The sequence below is a fragment of the Mixophyes fleayi genome, chromosome 7, assembly GCF_038048845.1.
Source record: "Mixophyes fleayi isolate aMixFle1 chromosome 7, aMixFle1.hap1, whole genome shotgun sequence".
Taxonomy (NCBI): domain Eukaryota; kingdom Metazoa; phylum Chordata; class Amphibia; order Anura; family Limnodynastidae; genus Mixophyes; species Mixophyes fleayi.
The window spans coordinates 95770970-95793942 of record NC_134408.1 but is presented as its reverse complement, the minus strand read 5'-3'; the positions used below and the strand labels follow the sequence as shown (position 1 = coordinate 95793942).

Genomic DNA, 22973 nt, shown 5'->3' with positions numbered 1-22973 from the left:
GACTGAACAGGACACAGCACAGGACCCAGCAGCACCACTGACCTCAGAAGGACAGAGCACAGCACACAGCACCACTGGACTGATACTGCAGAACACAGCACAGCACAGCACAGCACAGCACAGCACTAAACAGCACTAAACAGCACAGCACAGCACAGCACTAAACAGCACAGAACTAAACAGCACAGAACTAAACAGCACAGAACTAAACAGCACAGAGGACCACCTAACACACCCTCCCTCTACCCTGATCAATGCCCGAGTGAAGATGGCGGCGACTAGCGGGGAATTTATAGGATCCGAGTATCGCGAGATCCGACAACGGGATTATGAGTCAGAGCCTCAGTTTCACTTTTGAATTTGGCGCCAATACCCGGATCTGTCTCGGATCCGACTCGGATCCGCAACGTTCGGGTGGGCTCGGATTTCAGAAATCCGAGCGCGCTCATCCCTAGTTTTTACTGAACTTTCCACCAACCCATTTGACTGTGGATAGTGGGGACTCGATGTTGTATAGACAAATTCCCACTCTTCAGCAAATTGTCTAAATTCAGCGCTGGAAAACTGAGGTCCATTGTCGGTTAACACTTCCATAGGAACACTATGCCTTGCAAAGATTGACTTCATGCAACTGATTACGGCTTTACTAGTAGTTGTAGGTAGAGTCTGCACCTCAGGGTAATTAGAATAATAATCAGTCACGACAATGTGCGTTTTTCCAATACAATCAAACAAATCTGCGCCTACCTTCTGGTATGGTCTCTCTGGCACTGCTTGAGGACTCAGCGGCTCGACTTGTTGCTTTGGTCTGTACATAAGACACAGTTCACATGTAGCTGTTGTCTGTGCTATGTCCTGGTTCATTCTTGGCCAATACATCACTTCACACACCCTCCGTTTACATTTCTCTTCTCCTAAGTTGCCTTCATGTATCTTGCACAGCATAATTTTTCTTAGTCGTGCAGGTATAACAATTCTATTGCCTTTGTAAATAATACCATTGACAACCGTAAGGTCAGTGCGGTACATCCAATAATCATGAATAGACAGTAGTCACGCATTTTTTTCTGCTGGCCATCCTTTCAGAATGATGTCTTGTAACACTTTCATTGTGATGTCTGTCTCTGTTTCTTTTCTTATCTGTTCTTGTCTTGCAAGAGACACAGGTAGAGAAGCTACAATCAAATTAACATATGCGTCTATCTCTTTATCCATCAGACCTTTGGAACCTTCACTTTTGTCCACAGCACGGGAAAGTGTGTCAGCAATGTACATGTATTTACCAGGACAGTACAGCAATTGGACATCATATTTCTGTAGTCTTATAAGCATTCGTTGAATTCTCATGGGACAGTCATGTAACGATTTAGCCATGATAGCTACCAATGGCTTGTGGTCAGTTTCCACTGTAAACTCTTGACCATACACAAATTGATGAAATCGCTCACATGCATATGTGATTGCTAGAAGTTCTTTTTCTATCTGAGCATATCTTGTTTCAGCACTTGTCAATGCTCTTGATGCATAGATTACCGGTTGCCATGTATCCTCATGTTCTTGTAACAACACTGAGCCTAGGCCAAATTGTGAGTCATCTGTTGAAATTCTTATTCTTTTTGTAGGATCAAAGAATCTTAGTACCGGTTGCTCTGTGATGGTCCGTTTCAAGTTTTGCCAACTTTCTTCTTGTTCATGTGACCACATCCACTCATTATTTTTGTCCAACAACCATCTTAGAGGTGCTGTTTGTTCGGAGAGTTGAGAAATAAACTTTCCTAAGTAAGTAATCATTCCTAGGAATCTTCTCACGTCGTCTTTGTTGTTAGGACATTCCATGTTTATTATGGCTGATATTTTCCTCGGGTAAGGCTTCACACCTTCCTCCGAGACCACGTCACCCATAAAGGTAAGTGTTTTCACACCAAATTCACATTTGTCCTTGTTCAGCTTTAGATTCACTTTCTTGATAAGTTCCATTACTTGTCTCAGTCTAGAATCATGTTCTTCTTTTGTAGATCCCCAGACAATAATGTCATCCATCATTGTTTCAACACCTGGAATGTATTTAAAAATCATGTGTATCCTTTTGTGATATACTTCTGGAGCAGACAATATCCCATATGGTAGTCGAAGGAATCTGTATCGACCTTCTGGGGTATTAAATGTACACAGCATTGAGCTGGCTTCATCTAGCTTCATCTGCCAGAATCCTGAAGATGCATCCAATTTACTGAACCATTTTGCTCCCGCAAATTGTGACATGATTTCATCTCTGGTTGGTAGTTTGAAATGTTCTCTTTTAATAGCCTTATTTAAATCTCTTGGATCCAGACATATTCTGAGTTGTCCATTTTTCTTTACAACAATTACTAAGGAGCTTACCCATTCAGTAGGCTCATCAACTTTCTGTATCACACCCAAAGCTTCCATGCGGTTTAACTCCTGTTTTAGTTTTTCTCTCAGCGCAAATGGCACTTTTCTACAAGGGTGTATCACTGGAGGAACTTGCGTGTCTAGATTTATCTTATGCTCACCAGGCAGACAACCTAAACCTTCAAACATGTCTCTGTATTCTGTAAACACTGATTTGCATTCATCTTCTACTTGTGATGTCACCATGAAAACTTTCTTTATCAAGTTAAGCTTCTCACATGAATTTAATCCTAGAATTGGTTGTACATCTTTATCCACAATCAGTAGAGATGTTTTGAACTTTTGTCCTTTGTAGCTCAGGGTCACTAGGCATGTACCTTTCACAGGAATTTCCTCCCCAGTGTAGCCTGTAACTTTCACATTGGCTGGATGAATTTTAGGTTTTACTCTAAAAGTCTTATAGTCTTGAAACGATATCAAATTCACCTGCGCACCAGTATCAAGCTTAAAGGGAATGACAATCTCGTTCACTGTTAAAGGAACAATCCATTCTTTCTTGTCTGTACTGCAAAGTTCAATACAATTCACAAAAAAATCTTCAGACGTAGCTTGTTCAACGGCATGCACTTTATTTGTTTCACTATTGGTTCTACAGCATTTGGCAAAGTGATTAAGTCCACCACATTTCATGCAGGTTTTACCATAAGCAGGGCACATTTTAGGAGTATTTCCACATCTACTGCAGATTTTCCTATTAGATTGCATTTTAGACTGCTTCATTTTAGAGAATGGTGGTTTGCTTGGCTCTGTTTTCTTCACCACATGTACAGTAGTATCAGATTCCTTGTGTAACTGTTTGGCTTGTAGTCTGGTCATTTCTGCAGATCTGCACATAGTCATTGCTTTGTCTAGTGTTAGGTCTTGCTCTCTCAGCAATCTTTCTCTGAGTCCATTATCAGGTATTCCACAGACAATACGATCTCTAATCAGTGAGTCCTTTAAATCACCAAATTCACAGGTTTTGCTGAGTGATTGCAGTTCTGTAACATACTAATCAAATCCTTCTCCAGACTTCTGATCACAGGTGAAAAACTTATATCTTTCATATGTCACATTTTTCCTTGGCACAGAGTAATCTTCAAACTTTTGCATTATAGAAGATAGCACCATATTCTGCCCTTCAGCAAACTGAAAACTGTTATAAATGTCCAGCACATCCTCTCCTATCACATGGAGGAAGATGGATGACTTTGTTTTATCCTCCATTGCATCAGCTCCACATGCAGCAAGATATATATTAAACCTTTGTTTAAATCTTTTCCAGTTTTCAGACAAGTTGCCAGACATGAGCATGCCTGCTGGAGGAGACAGCCTATCCATAGTTACTCACTGTTTGATGTGACCAGAGCACGAGGCAGATATTCAGACACTGCGTGTCACAGCTTTACAGACTTCTGCAGGATTCTTTCACACTCTGAGCTCTAGCAGTCCAGTTAAAACTTCTTCTGACACCATGTTTTGTTAATTTACTTGTAATCAGTTCATCAGGACACTGAAGCATGGGTGGGCACTGCTGAGCTCTTTATTCAGCCATTTGCAGACTTAGGTACATTGCACACTGCCACCACCCCAACTTCCCAGCATTCCCCATGGTCTTAGGGACCATCACTAAAGATCCAAGCTTAAACATATAAGGGAGTGTCTACAAACATTAAGCATATCTAATGCAATAAGATCACAATGAGTACCAAATATTCTGTATATTTTTGGACAATCCATCCACGTCTCTTATTCTGTACAATCATTTACAAAAATCTCACCCTAAAATTGATATTTGGTAGCACAGCCTTTGGTCAAACTAACTACATGCAAACACTTCAATAGCCATGGATGAGCTTCCTGCACCTCTCTACTGGCAGCTTGATCCACATTTCTTGTCCAAACTGCTCCAGTTTCCCCAGATTTGAAGGGTATCTTCTCCCAACTGCTGTTTTCAGATCTCTCCACTGGTGATCTATGGGATTTAGATCTTGGCTCATTGCTGGCCACTCCAGAACAGTCCAGCATATTGTCTTGAACTGCTCCATGTTTGACTGTGGGTAAGGTTTTTTTCTTTGAAAGATTAACTTTGCTCTGTGTAAAAATAGGAATGATGTACTTTACCAAAAAGTCTAATTTGGTCTCATCTGTCTACAGAACATTCTAACAAAAAGAATGTGGCTTGTTGAGGTGTGTGCTGGCAAACTCCAGTTGGGTTATCTTTTGTCTCTCCCAGCAATTAGGCCCTCCTGGGCCTCCTACCATATTACCGCCTTTCATTGAGTTGATGATGATGGGGTGTGAACTGAAACTGTGTTACCTTTTATCTGAAAGTCAGTTCAAACCAGTTTGACAGGTGATCGAAGTGCCTTTTCCACCTTCGGACAATCTTATGCTGCAATCTCCATTCAAGTTTTCATTTGTAGCTACCTCCACAGAGATTGGCTATGGTGCCATGGACCTTAAATGTCCTAATAACATTATGTGCAGTGGAAACAGGAACATCAAGATCTCTGGTGGTTGATTTGTAGTCTTGAGATTTTCCGTGCTTGGCTACAATATTCTGTCTGACCTCCTCAGATAATGCTCTGGCTTTCTTTTCTCCAGGTTCATTGCAGTACACACAGCGGGCCTGATTCATTAAGGAAAGTTAAGCAAAAGTAAGCAAGTAAGGTAAAATCATGTTGCATTGAAGGGGGAGGTAAATTTAAAATGTGATGGCAGATTTATAGTTGGATAAGGCATGTCCTAGATCAATTTTAAAATTTAGTGTATAAATAAGCTATCAAGTATTTGTGTGCTACATGAAAAAAAAGCCTTATGTGCAAAATAATAAACTTATTTGCACCCCTTGCATTGCAACATGGTTTGTCCAGAAAACTTGAGAAAGAAAACTTACTCAATTTTTTGCTTAACTTTCCTTAATGAATCAGGCCCAATGCCAAAAAAAACCAAAAAGAATGAGTCCTATTCAAGCTTGTTCAATGAGTGATTTTCATATTGCAGGCATCTGACAGTCACCACAGGTGAGTTCAGTTTCAAAGTGAAGGAGAATCACCTGCTTGAAATCTAATTGTTTTCTAACTACTTCTAAAAGGTGCCAATAATTTGAAATGCCTAATTAAGGAATTATGTGTGGAATAAACTGCTAATTAGTGCATTTTTCTGAGTTTTGTGTTTTATTCCTCTGCAAACCAAAGAACTACATACAGTATGTGCATACCAAAAATATTTTTAATTTCAACAACTTTCTGGTAACAGTTGTATGTGGGATGTATTTACATGTTATTTTGCATGCTGGGACAACAAACAATATATTTAAAGTTTCTAAGTATGCTCATAGGCTTCTTGTGGTGGTGACCTGAGCAATTAAAATGTACTATTTATTAAATGGATTGTGAGGTTTGTGAATACATGCATTATGATCTCTGTATATAAAGTGATTTAGTAATACAACATTTAGGAATATTAAATTACTTTCCACAAGGATGTTGTTTCACTCATCTGAACATCCATCAGTGGCTCCATCTCTTTCATAGGCTTCCTTCCTTATTTGTTAGGGATTGTTCATGCGTTACACAACAAATGTTTCCTTTACACACTCATGCTTGTTAGTTTGTTGCCACTTAATGCACATACATATTTAATAGAATGGTTCTGTGCTGCCTGTAAATCTTACTGATCTCTGTCCTATTTCCCTTATCTCCAGCCTGTGAACTACTGATTTGGGAACAGCAGAAGGAAGACAAAGAGCGCAGAAATGACACACACCTCAATGTGCAGGGCACGCATATTTCTGGTGTAATAAACACATGCTGCAAATTCCAATAAAGACTCAGCAACAACAGAGAGAAAGGCAGGGAATTGTGGACACCTGTGTTACTGTGCAAATGAGAAACATTAGTAGTGAATTAAGACAGCTTAATAAAGAACAAGTGGTGGGGGGGAATAAAGTATAGATGGCATTAAACTGGTATGAGGAATAAGAATAATAATGAAATAGAGCAGAACGGGAAATCTGTATTTTGGGGTCTGAATACATTACATCTACTACAGAAGGAAATATAACAGAGGGATTGCATGAGACCGAGGTGATATAAACACTGAGGGGGCTGGCAGTAGAAAAAAGTACAGGCATACCAGGAGTTAACTTATCTGGGTGGTGGTAAGAATCTGAATTACCAATCAGTGGAGTCGGAAGGGGAGGAGTTTAGTTTCACAGAGGAGGCTTATAATGTATAGGTAAAGGATATGACATCCTCTTGCCGCTGGAGTTGTTAGTGAGTATCTGCTCTCTGCTGTCCTGGTGAGTATTGCTTTATACTGTTTTTATGCTGTTTTTCGGTGTTATTCTGTTACATCCTGTGTATACTTTCTAATTCTGTGTGATTCCGTTTTTATTGTGGTGCTTTTTCTTTTGTACTTTATTTTTGTAGCTGTGTTTTTCCCCTTTTTCCTTATATTTTCTCTTGCCCCTGCTTTCTTTGCTTTTCTCCCCTTTTCTTTGTCTCATTTCCCATTTTTCCGGTTTCCCCCCCTCTTTCTTTCCTTTTCATTATCCCCCCCCCTTTTTTCTTCCATCCTCAGCCATGCTCCGTGCTAAACGGGTCCGGGTCCCCCTCCATCGCCTAATAGAGGCTTCTCTCTCCTCTGCTCCCCTCCCCAAGCGGCGATCCCAGCTACGGGACTCGCCGCAGGCTGTACCCTCTGCCCCTTCCTCCACTATGGCATCAGGCAGGCCGGGAACAACCGCCGCTACTGCGGCGACAAAGAAAGTATCTGCGCATGCGCGGAAGTGAGCGCGCGGCCAGGGGCGTGCGCGTTCGGCCGCGCATGCGCTGTTGGGGACTGGGGTCCCGGCGGCCATTTTAGTTTCTTTGTTTCCTTGAGCGCCCGCCATTCCCACCGCTGCCATCAATGTTTACGTTTCTGTTGATCCCCCCCCCCCCGCCGGGACCAGGTGGTCCTTGCTGCGGAGGGGGGGAGGCTGTAGGCTCTGCCGTTGTTATCCAGGGGGCTGAAAATGCCGTAGTACCCTCCCCCACCATAACTTCTGGCTGTCAGCAGTCCCCTGCTGCTGCGTTCCCCCAGGCCATTGTAAATGTTCCCCCTTATAGTTCCTCCCATGTAACGCCGCTTGTTTCTGCCCCCTTCCTTCCCCCCTCATTTCAGCCAAGCCCATCCAGGCCCCTGCCGCTTCCTTTTCCCAGCCCCAGCAATTTCTGCTCCCTTCTTTCCCCCCCTCCCTCCTCCCTCCTCTGGGCCCCCCTTTCCCCCTGGGGTTCCTTTCCCTTCCCCCCCCCCTCCTCTGCCCCTATTCTCCAGTCCCGGGTCTGTTACATTTCCCATTCCCCCTCCTGTTGCTGCAGTATGTGCCACACAGAGTCTAGATACCGTTAGTTCAACGGGGACGGGCGCTTTATATCCAGGGGGGCACATGCCTTTTCCTCCCAGGCGCGACCCCGGAGCACCTATGGGGCAACCATGTACGTCTGGCCCCTCCGGGCCTAGTTATTATCCTCCATGGGCAATGGGATATGGGCCGGGTCAGGTGCCAATTACAGGCTTCCATCAGTTTCCCTTACAGTGCCAAGGGTCTGGTTCGGTCGGGGGGCCGCAGGGTCATGGGTTTCCGAATTTTCCTTTTCCGTACTCCTACCCACCTTGGGGGTTTGCCCCACCTTATTTTCCTCCTCCCTCGGCTAATGGCCGTATTTCTCAGGTCCCGGCTGTCCGGGTAATATTGTGCTAACATCAAGTGCTTCTTCCACAGGGGCCGCCACCCTAGGGGCGGCAGATTCGGAGGGGCTTCGGGTTCCCGCTTCCTCGCCAGCAGTGATATTAGGGCCTAGCGACGTGCAGCTGACGTCTGGAGGGCCTGGTTCGGGGCAGGGTGCAGCGTCCTCCCCGGCCGGTCTTCGGGTCGTTACCTGCACGGCGGCAACAAGTTTACGTAGTCGGCAGCCGAGTACAGTGGTGGCGTCTAGCCAGAGTGTTAGTGATCGGAGTTTAGTATTGCCTGCGAGTGCGGGAACCGGGGGTCCCGGGCCGGAAAGCTCTTCTTCTGTTCCCCCATCTGCAGGTCCGCAGGGTCGTGCGAGACCGGGTCGGAGATCTGGGCGTGCTTCTTCCACGGAAGCCGCATCATTGGTCACGGTGGGCCCATCTGGTGTGGAAGGAGGTGGCCGTGTATTCGGTGAGCATGCCAGCGGGGGGTCTGGTTTTAGCTCCGATATAAGTTCTTCAGCCTCAGAGAGTGAGGTTCCGGCCGGGTCTGGGAGAGCAGACGCAAAGTTGGTGAGGCTCCTGAGGAGGAAGTTACAGAGTTCCCGCCGTAGAGCGGATGTTGGAGGCGGGGGGCCTCGAGAGGACGGTGGTACCTCGGGCGGTGATGTTGTGCGCTGTGCTAATACAGCGGTCCTCCATGATATCAGGAGCAGTGTGCGCAGTAAGATACGCGCTGGTCGTTTTGTGGACATGTTTGCCATCACGAAAAAGGCTAAGGATGGCTTAATAGCAGCACGATCACGCTCTGGCGTGGGAGAGGAAGCCTATCGGAGTTTTCAGAGTTGGTTGGAGGGCTTCCTAGTTTTTGCTGCATGTTACCTGGAAACCAGGCCAGCTGAGCACATGAGCGTGATTAAGTATATATACTTAATACAAGGGATGTTTACCCGATCCAGGGGTACTATGTGGAGGCGGTACGATGAGGCCTTCCGGAGGAAGCAGGATGGATTGGCATTGATGGATTTTGGGTGTAAGGATGTGGAGGTATGGTTGGATGTGACGTAGCTGAGGATGGCTGGTACGGATGTGAGCGTGGAAAGACAGAGGCAGCCCCCGGTGCGGTTTAGCCAGCCCTTTCGAGGGAAGTGTTTTGCTTTCAATGGGGGTCAATGGGAGAGAGGTGCGGCTTGCAGATTCGGACATGTGTGTTCAGTCTGCAGTGTGGGTCACCCAAGGAGAGAGTGCCCCAGGAGGAGCGGTCCTGCCACTACTGATAGAGCCGCCACCGGAGGCGCGACTCGGTAAGGCGGCATCGCCTATTATATTGGTCGAACTTGGGAAATGGCTGGGTTGGTACCCTGATAGAAGGGCTGCCGAGTTTTTATGGAATGGTTTCAATGTTGGGTTCATGTTGCCGGTGACAGGTGTGGTGCAGACTGGTACGCCTCGGAATTTGAAATCAGCCTCGGAATTACCGAGGGTAGTGCACGAGAAAGTGTGTAAGGAGGTGTCGTTGGGCAGAATGTGTGGCCCCTTTTTGGTTCCCCCGATTACTGATTTAGTTCTTTCCCCGGTGGGAGTGGTGCCAAAGAAGGATGTGGGAAAGTTTCGTCTAATTCAGCATTTATCTCACCCGCAGGGCACATCTGTGAATGATGCGATTGCAGAGTCTGAATGTTCAGTTGGTTACCAGTCCTTTGAGGATGCTTTGTTGTTGGTGCAGCAATGTGGCGCCGGTGCGCTGTTAGCTAAATTGGACATTGAATCGGCTTTTGGGTTGTTGCTCCTGCATCCGTCTTCATTTCGGTATATGGGTTTTCGGTTGTCTGATGGGTTTTACTTTGATAAATGTTTACCTATGGGGTGTTCGGTGTCATGTGCATTTTTTGAATGTTTTAGCACTTTTCTCCACTGGTGTGTTGTGGCCGGGTCTGGTCATCAGAGTGTCGCCCACTACCTTGATGATTTTCTGTTCATTGGGCCAGCAGGTACGGCAGTGTGTCAGGACTTGTTATTTTCTGCTCAGGCGCTGTTTAGAGTAATGGGAGTTCCGGTGGCAGCGGACAAATCGGAAGGCCCGACTGTGAGATTGTCATACCTAGGCATTGAAATTGACACGGTTGCGGGTTGTTGTAGGCTTCCAGCAGAGAAGGTGGCTAAGCTTAGGGGTGTAATTGAGACTGTCCAGGGTGAGGGTAAAGTGCAGTTGAGGCAGGTACAGTCGCTGCTTGGTCTTTTTAATTTCGCTTGTAGAGTCATTCCCATGGGGAGGGTTTTTTGTCGGAAGCTAGAGAGGGCTACTGTGGGCATTACAAAGGCTAGGCATTTTGTGAGAATGTCCAAAGAAATTAGGGATAATTTGGCTATGTGGCTTTTGTTCTTGGAACGTTTTAACGGAGTTTACTTGTGGCCCCTGCCTGGCGCCAATAACATGGAGTTGCAATTGTTTACTGATGCTGCTGGGTCTTCCGGTTTTGGGGCTTACTTAGACGGGGAGTGGTGTGCAGCTGCTTGGCCAGGGACTTGGCGTCAGGAGGGCCTAACGAGGAATCTCTTACTGTTGGAGTTGTTCCCCATCATTGTAGCTATAGAGTTGTGGGGGGTTGGTCTGGTTAATAGAAGTATATTGTTCTGGTGTGAAAATTTGGGGGTAGTACATGCTATTAATAATCAGAGGGCTACCTCCCTTCCAGCTCTGAGGCTGTTGAGACATTTGGTTTATAGATGTCTTACTCTTAACATCACGTTTAGGGCTAGGCATGTACCGGGGGTAGATAATAGTATTGCGGATGCCTTGTCCAGGTTTGATTGAAATAAGTTTCGTTTGTTAGCCCCTCATGCGAATGTTAATGGTGTTTCATGCCCCGATTTTGTCTGGCAGATTATAAGGCCGGGATAGAAGAGCTCGCTAGGCGTTCAGTTGCACCTGGGATGTTGAAGAAGTATCGGGAGGCTTGGTCGTCTGGGGAGGGGTTTTGTGGATCTGATGAGGCTCGAGGTAAGACGAGGCGGCAGTGCATGCTCGCATATGTGTGGCACTGTTTTCAGGCGGGTAGATCTAAAACATATATGGTGTCTGCGTTGGCTGGTATTTCGTTTTTTTCTGCAGGTTAACGGTAGTCGGGGTGTTACCAAACAGGCATTGGTGCGCAAGGTTTTAAGAGGTTGGGCTAGAATTTCCCCTCCGTTAGAGGATAAACGTAGACCGATTGATAAGAGAATGCTGGTGAACCTTTTGAATGTTATCACGTTTGTGGCGACGGATGAGTTTGAGGCGGTTTTGTTTCGGCTGGCATTCGTTATGGCTTTCTTCGGGGCTTTTAGGATATGTGAGCTGGTAGCGTCGTCTAGGACGGCAGTTGATTCAGGCTTGCTGTTTAAGAATGTTGTGGTACAAGATGAGAGTATTGCTTGTAAAATTCATAGATCAAAGACAGATCCTTTGGGGAGGGGGAAATGGGTCACTTTGCAGCGGAACCGGGATTCGGCAGTTTGTCCAGTAGAATTGACAAGATTGTACAGGGATAGGTCTCCTGCTCCCGGTGATAATTGGCTTAGACATAGTGATGGTCTCCCCCTTACGAAGTTCCAATTTTCAGCAGTATTCAAGAGTTGCTTGGTTTGAGTGCATCGGACTATGGGACACATTCCTTTAGAATTGGGGCAGCTACGGTAGCGGCGGAAGAAGGTGTGTCGGATCAGAGCATTATGGCTTTGGGTAGATGGAGTTCTAAGTGTTTTAAGAGGTATGTTAGGCCAGCAGTGGCGTTATAGGCTTAGTCAGGGCGATGTAGTAAGGCTGACCCATGGCGTTGCGTTGCTTACCTTGTTCAAAGGGAGCGCGGAGGGTTTCGCCATTTCTTTTCTCCGGGGGCCTGATTGGCGGTGGCACCCCGGGGTTTCCGGTTTTACCTCCGCATGGGTCACCCTGCGTCATGCGCGAATGTGGTGTATTCCTGTTTTTCCGTATTAATCATATTATGTTTTGTCATTCATTTACATGCATTATTACTCCATATTGCAGGTGCACGGCAGGATGGGAGGAATATTTGGTTGGTCGGACATTCATTTATTTTCTGGGCCGGTAAGAGCGGTCATGCTCATGATTTGAGCAAATTTCCCCGGGCAGAGTCAATAAGATGGATAGGTGTTAGGGAAATGCGTTGGGCGTCTTTGTTGACTATCCTAAAAGACAATGAGAGTAGGTTTGGGCGTCCTTCAGTACTTATTATCCACCTTGGGGGGATTGACCTGGGTAAGTGGTCCAGTTTGGAGTTAATTGAGCAGATAAAATCTGATGTCGGGGCCATTAATTTACATTGGCCAACAGCCCGAATAGTTTGGTCCGACATTATCCCTAGGCGGAATTGGAGAGGGGCGGTTAAGCCAGCTCGTATTGAGAAAGCTCATGGAAAGATAAATCGGGCGGTGCGGAAAATCTTTCAGGAGGTAGGCGGTGGTTGCATTAGTTATCCTTCCATAAGGGCGGTTTTGACGCAGTACTATAGGCCCGACGGTGTGCACTTGTCCGATTTGGATATGGCATATTTTTTAGAGCAGATATTTGGTTTTATTGTTTGGCTATGAGAGGTCAGTTGGTGGCGGGCTGCGGTTCCTGGTGGGGAACCTTAGCTGTGGCGGTAAGCAGCCCAATCAGCGGCCATTTTGTTACATTTAAGGCGTAGTAGGCACTCTCCCCTTAAAGGGATTGGGCAATTAGTCAGAATAGCCCTTCGGGGTTTAAGGGGCTCCGCTTAGGCGGGCGGGCCTCAGCTAATATGCCAAACGGGGGAGTTTGGCTTTTTACGCCTGGTTGGGTCCATATTAGTTTGGACGGAATTTACATCTTGTAGGTGTGGCCTGGATGCTTATTGGTCTGTTTATATTGGCCACCAATTTTCCCCATCAGGTTTCGCCTTCAATAAATTCCTGATCTTTCAAACGCCAATTCAAGTCTCTGTGTCTTTATTATAGTTTGTAAGTTACTCTGGTAAAGGTGAAAATGGTATTATATATGGTCCACCATAAGCGGTTTATAAGACATGCAAAATTATAGACCAGAAAGTAAATCAGAAAATCCACAGTCATATTACAAAAATGTGTCTTTACACTAATTTGTTTTTATTTTGGTTGGTATAAAATATTATTCCATTTCGAAAGGAGAAGAGGCAGTGCTTTCATTTTTACAAGTGATAGAATGAATGGGAAATAAAGTAAAAGAAAATGAATGAAATGACAGATGTGGATGCGTATTAAACAAGCTGGGGCTACAGTGAGAGAGTTGACCTTAGTTACTGGGGCAGAACTGTATAAATTATCCAATACTCATCTACTTGAAAACCAGCTGTAAACCCCAGAGAATATTGCACCAAAGACATATTTATTAATTTGACTGATATTTTGGTAACTTATGTATTAGGTATTTGGTAATCTTGTGGAAATCAATGCTTTGTATAACTTTCTATAAAATCATTTTTAATGCAAGTGTTGGCTGTGTATTGGTTGCCTACTATTCAAACAACTTTCAGATTGCAGAGTGACAAGTTATTACACACATATGCATATGCATATTGTAGGCATTCATGACTCAATGCAGGCTAGGTACGTCTCATTTTCTGCCCACATACAGGGCCTGATTCATTAAGGATCTTAAATGAAGAGGATCCTTATTTCAGTCTCCTGGACAAAACCAGGTTACAATGGAATGGGTGCAAATGTGTGTTCTGTTTTGCACATAAGTTAAATACTGACTGTTTTTTCATGTAACACACACATTTCAACTTTAAATTTCAGTGTACAAATAAGCTATCAAGTTTTTGTGTGTTACATGAAAAAACAGTTAGGGCTAGATTTACTAAGCTGCGGGTTTGAAAAAGTGGGGATGTTGCCTATAGCAACCAATCAGATTCTAGCTTTCATTTATTTAGTACGTTCTACAAAATGATAGCTAGCATCTGATTGGTTGCTATAAGCATCATCCCCACTTTTTCAATCTCGCAGCTTAGTAAATCTAGCCCTTAGTGTTTAACCCTTGTGCAAAACAGAACACACATTTGCACCCCTTCCATTGTAACATGGTTTTGTCCAGGAGACTGAAATAAGAATCCTCTTCATTTAAGATCCTTAATGAATCAGGCCCACAGAAACTAAATAATTCAGCATAGCATACTTTAAGATCTTCAATGAGCAGGTTATAGCTTATAGGTAAGTAACCTGCAGCTATTCAGCTGTTGCACAACAGTTACTCAAACCAGCATTATATGGTAACTATAGTGACGTTTTTTTGCAGACGTGAGGAAGAGCCACAGATCAGGATTGTCACTGAAGGCTCACTGTCTACAATAGACATGCATGACCTACTGTGAACAATTACAGACAGGAAGACTCTCTAACACATGTGGGGACTCTAGACTTTAGGACAGGTAACCTATAGTAACAAGTCAGAGTCTAACTTTCATATTTTTGTACAGTTTAGACCAGTGATTTTCTTACCTTCCAGCCTTCAAAAGGGGCGCATCTCTTCCTCCTCCTCCAGTTAAGCTACTTGACCTCCATGTACTTTGCAAAATGAGGTCATATGAAGCGGAAGTTGGTTGCTACAATTTTCCTTATTCTCTGCTTTGTTATATACGATTGGATGGGGCCACAGGTTAAGGCTCAGAGGGTTACTGGTGGCCAGTAGTCCGCCTGTTGACAACCCCTGGCTTATACAATTAAAGAAAATGTCTGAGTGGTTGCTATGAGTTAGAACCACTTTTTTCTCTGCACCAGTTTTCATGAATATTCCCTATAGTATTATTTATTTGATTAAATGATTATTATTTTATATGATCTGGAAATAATAGCTAGTAGAGCACTGAAGGTGTGACCTTTCCAATGTCAGAGAGATCTCTTGACAATTTTCTAATGTGCACAGACTACCAGAGACTCCAAACTGGCAATGAGACTGAAAAATGGGCTGTACATTCCCTTCATTTATACAGTACCATAGGTAAGCAATGATTTGACACATTCACACACTTAATTTATTTTTAGTTATCATTTAGCTCAGAGCTGTCTTCTATTGGGACACTTGTCTGGCCCAGTGGTCTATACATGGACTTCCGGGTATCTTCCCAGGCAGTGCCCCTCCTACCGAAGCGACCCACTGGACGGATCCTACGGCCTGTGTACCACGATGGGTCAATGTCCGGATCTGTGACAAATAAAGCAGAATATGTATCAAAATGTAAAACTTATGTATGTCTCAATGTATTGTTTACTTTACTGTCAGTATGAACATTTATTCACATGTATATTCATGAATGTATAGTGACTGTCTGTATTTTTATGTAAGCTAAGTATAATACAACAGGTCCCTCTTTATGCAACAATGTATCACAATTAGGAATAGTAATGGTGGCCTATCATTGGCATGGTAATAATAAGGAAGCTGGAAATGGAAGGTACAGTAATGGGAGAGTTCATTTATCCGACCTGTGAAATTGATGTAGGCTGTGGTTTATGGAAACCTGGTTAGGACAGGGGCCAGCCCATCAGACACATCAGAACAGACCGGAGCTGGGTTTACTGTTTCTATTTTTGAGAGACGATTTCACAGTGAATGTTTTTAAATTTTTATCATCTAATTGTTTTAGGGATCTTTGTTAATGTCGCTCACTGCAACTGCAAATAAAATGTACCGACCACACACACAAGAGTTTTGAGGGAAAGCTGGACGGAATGAATGACAAATGGACATCCATGTCTATTCAGTGTTCACTCTGAATGGTCCTGTGTACTGCCAATGCTTTTTTCATAAGGTTAAGTGATCCCTATTTGCAGTCCGAATTTATGACAGGCATAATGTAGCCCTTATATATAAACAAACTGTGAGGACTGATATATACTTAGATGGTATCAAGTACACAGTGATTGTTGTATATCCTAATATCTATCACATAATAATATGAATAATGTATTTCTGTGTTCATCCTTAATTTATAAGAACTTTAAAACAGAATATTTATAGAACATGATAAAAGCAAAGCAATGATAGACTCTCTTTATGAAGCTGTCGGGATGTTGGCACTGGAGAGGTTAAGGGTGAATGAAGAGCTAACAAGAGATAAGTAGTGCAGAAGATAACTGCAGTCAGACTGAAGATTACAGACAAAGCACTTAATGTTTGGACACAACTATACATAATACAGGGAGCCCGGGCCCTCGTGCCGACAATTTTTTTTTATTTAAATTTTTTTTTTTTCAAAACTTTTTTTTTTCATTCTTTTTTTTTTTTCTTTTTTTCGGCAGAGGGGGGGGGGGGGGGGGGGGCTCGGTCGTTGGTGGGGGGAGCAGGGTAGTAAAAAGCCAAAACCATACTCACGTGATTGCGGCGCCAGCATCCCTCCTCTATGTTGCTCTGTGCTCTATTGCTCCAGGCTGACTGGATGCCGGGTGTGACATCATCATGTCACGCCCAGCATTCAGTCAGTCTGGAGCAATGGAACACAGAGCAGCAGAGAAGACAAGAAGGAGGAGAGAAGTAAAGGTAAGTGAAGGGAGGAAAACGGGGGGGGGGGCAGCATGACACAAAGGGGTTAAAGAAAGGAGGGACAATAGCAGTATGACACAGGGGTTAAAAAAAGAGGGACAATAGCAACATGACACAAAGGGGTTAAAGAAAGGAGGGACAATAGCAGTATGACACAGGGGTTAAAAAAGAGGGACAATAGCAGCATGACACAAAGAGGTTAAAGAAAGGAAGGACAATAGCAGTATGACACAGGGGTTAAAAAAAGAGGGACAATAGCAGCATGACACAAAGGGGTTAAAGAAAGGAGGGACAATAGCAGTATGACACGGGTTAAAAAAAGAGGGACAATAGCAGCATGACACAAAGGAGTTAAGAAAAGGAGGGACAATAGCAGTATGACACAAAGGGGTTAAGAAAATGAGGGACAATAGCAGTATGACACAGGGGTTAAAAAAAGAAGGGACAATAGCAGCATGACACAAAGGGGTTAAAGAAAGGAGGGACAATAGCAGTATGACACAGGTTAAAAAAAGAGGGACAATAGCAGCATGACACAAAGGGGTTAAAGAAAGGAGGGACAATAGCAGTATGACACGGGTTAAAAAAAGAGGGACAATAGCAGCATTACACAAAGGGGTTAAAGAAAGGAGGGACAATAGCAGTATGACACAGAGGGGTTAAAAAAGAGGGACAATAGCAGCATGACACAAAGGGGTTAAAGAAAGGAAGGACAATAGCAGTATGACACAGGGGTTAAAAAAAGAGGGACAATAGCAGCATGACACAAAGGGGTTAAAGAAAGGAGGGACAATAGCAGTATGACACGGGTTAAAAAAAGAGGGACAAAAGCAGCATGACACAAAGGAGTTAAGAAAAGGAGGGACAATAGCAGTATGACACAAAGGGGTTAAGAAAAGGAGGAACAATAGCAGTATGACACAGGGGTTAAAAAAAGAAGGGACAATAGCAGCATGACACAAAGGGGTTAAAGAAAGGAGGGACAATAGCAGTATGACACGGGTTAAAAAAAGAGGGACAATAGCAGCATGACACAAAGGAGTTAAGAAAAGGAGGGACAATAGCAGTATGACACAGAGGGGTTAAAAAAAGAGGGACAGTAGCAGCATGACACAGAGGGGTTAAAAAAAAGGGACAAAAGCAGCATGGCACAGGGGGTTAAAGAAAAGAGGGACAAACAGCATGGCACAGGGGTCTAAAGAAAAGGACAAGCAGCATGGCACAGGGGGTTAAAGAAAGGGGCAAAGGCAGCATGGAGGGCTCAGTGTAATCATAAGGGGGCATAGTGTGGTGATGATAATGGGGCACAGTAATGTGTGTGTGATGGCACAGAGCTTTTGGCAATGTAGTGTGTGTGAGGTAGATGGTGGCTAATTAATGGCTGCTATTTTGTTTGCGGGGTAATGGGAATACTATTTTAATGTTGGCTGGAGGAAGGCCTAATTATTAATAATGGATGTTATTGATTTAACGGTGGGGCTGACTGTAATTTTCTAAATGTAGCCATTTTTTTTCCAAATAGGTCCTCCAACATTCCATGATCCAGACAAGCCGCAACTAAAGAAATCTGCAGCCACATGTGGTAAAAGTGAGAAGAACAGGTAGGACAGAGTAGCATAGTGTGTGAAATGTTGTGATTCTAGTAGGGACAATGTCAATGTTTTGTGAGTCCAGTGGGCGCAGGCCAAGACTGAACTCTTTGTGTGCACACTGCATTCTTCCTATTCTACACAAGGGTGCTAGATGTCCTGAAAGTCAGGAATGCTTGGACAAATGTCACGCTCCGCGGAATTCAGGACCTATTGATTTTATTGTGCTAGCCACGCCCCAACGGCGCATTGCCACGCCCCCAATTGTGCGACCATACACATGAAAAATTACGGCGGCGCAAAATTTTTTTGCTTACTCAACTATAAGGGGGGACCCCATGAATTTGTTGTACCGGGCCCTGAATTCCTCTTGGCAGCCCTGATTATTAATATTTATATTGTCCCATCCTGTGTGGGATATATTCCATATGAGTTTAACTAGTTATCATCCACATGCCATATGTTCTGAGAAGTTTGCGCAGCTGTATGTATATTAGAGATGGGCGGGCTCGGTTCCCCGAGATCCGAATCCTACCGAATTTAGGGTATCCGAGTACCGAGCCTGCTCTCCCACCCATTCGGTTTAGAAAACGAGGCAAAACGTCATCGTGACGTATTCGTTTTTCTGAGCTCGGATCTCGCGAGATTTAAAAAGCATAAATACCAGCCTCCATAGCAATCCATCGCCATTTGACAGGGAGAGCAGGGTTAGGTCACACTGGCTATATCAGCACAGTGATTGATTGTATTAAGCAGCATTGAAAGCTTAATACCAGATTGTTACAGCAGTAAGAGGAGGAGAGGGGAGGGTTTTTTTGTTCAGTTTCTGGCACTCCAAGTGCTATTGAGGTGTCCCCCATTATTTTGCAGAAATTTATCTGGCTGTCAAAAAAGAACTATATTGCAGCAGTGTCAAAAACTATTTGTAGCACTACAAGTGCTTTGGGCTCAGAATGGATTCAAAGCAGTCCACATATGAGCAAAATGAGCAACCCGGTTCTGTCACCAGTCCTGATGGTAGTGTTCCCAGTACGTCATCTGGGAAAGGCGATGTCAAACTACACCGTCTTTTGAAATCATCCAAAAAAACACACACCAAAAAAAAATGACCGCGTTGAAGCGAAAACAAAGTCTAACTGAGGAAAAGTTAACTGCCGATAAAAAAAAAAATTGCCAACATGCCATTCTACACACGCAGTGGCAAAGAGAGAATCAGGCCTTCGCCTTTCTCTATTAGTGGCAGATCCAAAATTGTTACCGAGCCTACAAGTGGTGCACAACTACTGTTACGTGTCAAGGCCGAGCTGCAAGATAAAAGTAAGGCATTAGAGGATAATGTTTGCTCTGAATCAGAAATGACACCAATCCCTGTGGAGAGTGCATCCAACAGTGGTATGTCTAATCGTGAGCATTCTGTTTGTGTACCCATAAAGAAGGGCCCATTCAGCAGTTCTGCTGATGTGTGCCTGAACAGCCCGAGTGTAGCCGGTGATACACAAATTGAGGATGCCACTTTGGAATTAGAAGAGGATGAGGGGGAGAATTGTGTAGGCGATGAGGGCGCTAATGAGGATGTTGATGAGGATGAGGTTGTTTGTGTAAGTCCTGCACCAGTGGCAGCAGTTCTGGCACGTGACAAGAAAAAGGCCATTGTATTGCTTGGCAATAAAAAAATAAAATCCACTTCTTATGTGTGGAATTATTTCTACCCAAATCCAGACAACAATTGTCTAGCCATTTGTAGTGTATGTCAAGCCACAGTCAGTCGAGGGAGGGACCTTAACCATCTTGGAACCTCGTCTATGTTACGCCATTTAACTAGAGTTCATGGGAAAGTGTTGGAAAAAGCTGAAAGTTCTTCCAAAAAAACAAAACAGCACTCCATCATCAGCTAAGACCCTCCGGTCAACGACATCCCGACGGCTACAAAATACACCCACCACACCATCCTCATCAATATCCTCAGTAGCGCTTGGAGTTAGCCCTGCATCCCACTTATTAAGGCTGGATGACTCCTGCACTCTAATTGATTCCTATGAAGAAAGCGTTAGTTCCACTGCTGCTGCTGTTGCTGCTGCTGGGGTGAATCGTTAGCCCAGAGGCAGGTCAAGAAAATGAGCAGTCCTACATTTCAGCAATTAACTGTGAAACAATCATTTGCTAGGGGAAGCAAATATGACAGCAGTCACCCAGTCGCCAAGCGAATCACAGACGCCATGGCTGCAATGTTAGTGTTAGATCTACGTCCAATCTCCACAATAAACGCAGCTGGTTTTTCACAGTTAATTCAGGTTTGTGTCCGCGTTACAGAATTCCATCGCGACACCATTTTTCCTGTAAAGCATTTCCACAACGATACCAAAAAGTGTGTAAAAATGTAGAGAATGCTCTGAAAAATGCTATTCTGCCCACTGTCCACTTAACCACAGATATGTGGACAAGTGGAAGTGGCCAAACCAAAGACTATATGACTGTGACAGCCCATTGGGTTGGTCATTCACCTTCACCAGCAAGAACAGCAGCAGCATGTACACCACTACGTCACATTTGTCACAGGCAGGCCACTCTTTGTATCAACGACTTCACTAACAGGTATACAGCTGACAATTTGTTACGCAAACTAAGAGATGTGATTGATACATGGCTTATACCACTTGGACTCTCCCCAGGATATGTCATTTCTGCGGATACCTTGTGGCACCTAACAAATAAATGATAATAATGATAATAATAATAACGCCAACAATATAGTGCGAGCATTACAGCTGGGTGATTTCCAGCACATTCCCTGTTTTGCTCACACCAACTTGTTGGTGCAGAGCTTCCTACGAAATAACCGTGAGGTGCAGGAGATGCTTTCGGTGGCCCATAAAATTTCAGGCCATTTCAGGCATTCAGCCACAGAATGTAGGAGATTACAGCAGCTCCAAGAGCAGTTTAAGCAACTTAAGCAAGAGGTGGTAGCTTGGTGGAATTCCACCCTGTACATGCTTCAGAGGATGGAGTAACAGCGCAAAGCCATCCAAGCATATTGCACAAGCCATGAAATTGTGAAAGTAGGGGGGATGTATTTCAGTATTGCACAGTGGGGAATCCTTTCAGTGCTGTGCAAGGTGCTGAAACCATTTGAAGTTGTGACGTGTGAGGTGAGTGCAGACTCTGCTAGTTTGAGCCAAGTCATTCCTTTAATAAGACTATTGGAAAAGCAGCTTGAGAAACTGAAGGAGGAGCTGAAAGCAAGCAATTCAGCAAAGTATGTTGGCCTTGTCGATCAAGTACTTCATTCGCTTTACAATGATCCTCGAGTTATTAAGATCTTGAACTCGGATTAGTACGTTTTGGCCACTGTGCTTGATCCAAGGTTTAAGACCTACATTGAGTCTTTACTTGTAAATGAGCGAGATGTGAACTGTTGCAAGGAGCTATTGCTTAGCAAGTTGGCCGCTGAACTGGGTCTCGGCTTGACTACGTGTCCTCCTTCACTTTCTCAAGCTGCTGCTGCTCTTAAAAAAATTAAATTTCCAAAAAAGAAGCAGGGAAGAAGCAGGGGGCAGGCCAGAACAATTTAACATCTGGGCTGGTTTGAAGGATTTTTCTAAAAAATGTGTCACCTTGTCCATAACTCCATCCAATACGAGTATAAACATGCAAAGGATGGTGGAGGATTACTTTCAAGAGGTAATTGATATGGAAATGCCAGACAGTCCCTTTCCTTACTGGGAGGAAAAGCAGGCCATTTGGAAACCCATGTACAAACTTGCTTTGCAATACCTAAGCTGCCCACCCTCCAGTGTGTACTCTGAACGAGTATTCAGTACAGGCGGGAACTTAGTCAGTGATCGCCATAGAAGGTTACTTCCCAAAAATGTGGAGAAAATGATGTTTATAAAAATGAACTACATCTTCCACGAGGAAGGCCTTCACCATCCAAGACATCCAAGCACTGACTGTTCTCTAATGGCGGATTCAAGTGGCGATGAATTGATAGTCTGTGATGATGACGTACACATTGATGAGGATGAGGTTGAAGATCCAGATGATGATGATAACATCTTTTTAAAACTTTCTATTTAAGTCTAGGGTTCAATCTACCCCCAAAGAGGAAAGGGACTTGGGGCATTTCCATATCACGTGCCATCTTGAAAGGTTGCTATTTTGGCAATTTCTCATTATGCGTAGGGTGTCATACACAGACTGACCCCAAACTGCCTTTGTCCATTTCAAATAATATTGTACAGTCTATAACGGCTGATTTTTTTTGTGTTTTCTACAACTGGAGGGGGGCCTATAGAGACAGAAACCAAATTGCCTTTGTCCATTTCTTTAGATATTTAACTATAAGTGTAGTGTGTAATATACACCCAAAGACGATGGCTGCATTGCCAATATGCATAGATGGAGAGGAAGACAATCTGGTTTGTGTGTAGAATTAATGAAGGCCTACCTACCAGGAATTAAACTTTTTTTTTGATAATTTATTAGCTTTACAATTACATTACTTATCCAAGAAAGAGGTGGAGCACTAAATTTGGTTATTTTAGGCCTAAAAACATTGATTTTCCAACAAAATAGCAAAACAAAACCAAAACACGCAATGGCGGTTTTGCAAAACCAAAACACAATTGTAATTCAGATCCAAAACTGAATACAAATCCAAAACACGGGGGTCAGTGACCATCTCTAATGTATATCAACATCTTCATCATCATATA

The 22973-nt window shown here is 43.9% G+C and overlaps 2 long non-coding RNA genes and 1 pseudogene across 2 annotated transcripts in view; 2 read left to right on the top strand and 1 right to left on the bottom strand.

Moving 5' to 3' along the window:
* The window catches only part of LOC142098522 (ras-related protein Rab-17-like), a 39159-nt pseudogene extending 32832 nt beyond the window's left edge, over window positions 1-6327 (top strand).
* Window positions 6328-15154: 8827 nt separating this feature from the next.
* Window positions 15155-16589, bottom strand: LOC142096987 (uncharacterized). Its single transcript, XR_012678078.1, has 2 exons — window positions 16505-16589; window positions 15155-15334 (listed from the first exon to the last, which is right to left on the bottom strand). It is a non-coding gene; the product is annotated as an uncharacterized LOC142096987 (long non-coding RNA).
* A 1528-nt stretch (window positions 16590-18117) lies between these two features.
* Window positions 18118-22973, top strand: part of LOC142097914 (uncharacterized) — a 72621-nt gene continuing 67765 nt past the window's right edge. The window contains exon 1 of the long non-coding RNA XR_012678274.1: window positions 18118-18273. This is a non-coding gene — a long non-coding RNA (uncharacterized LOC142097914). The remainder of the gene's footprint in view (window positions 18274-22973) is intronic.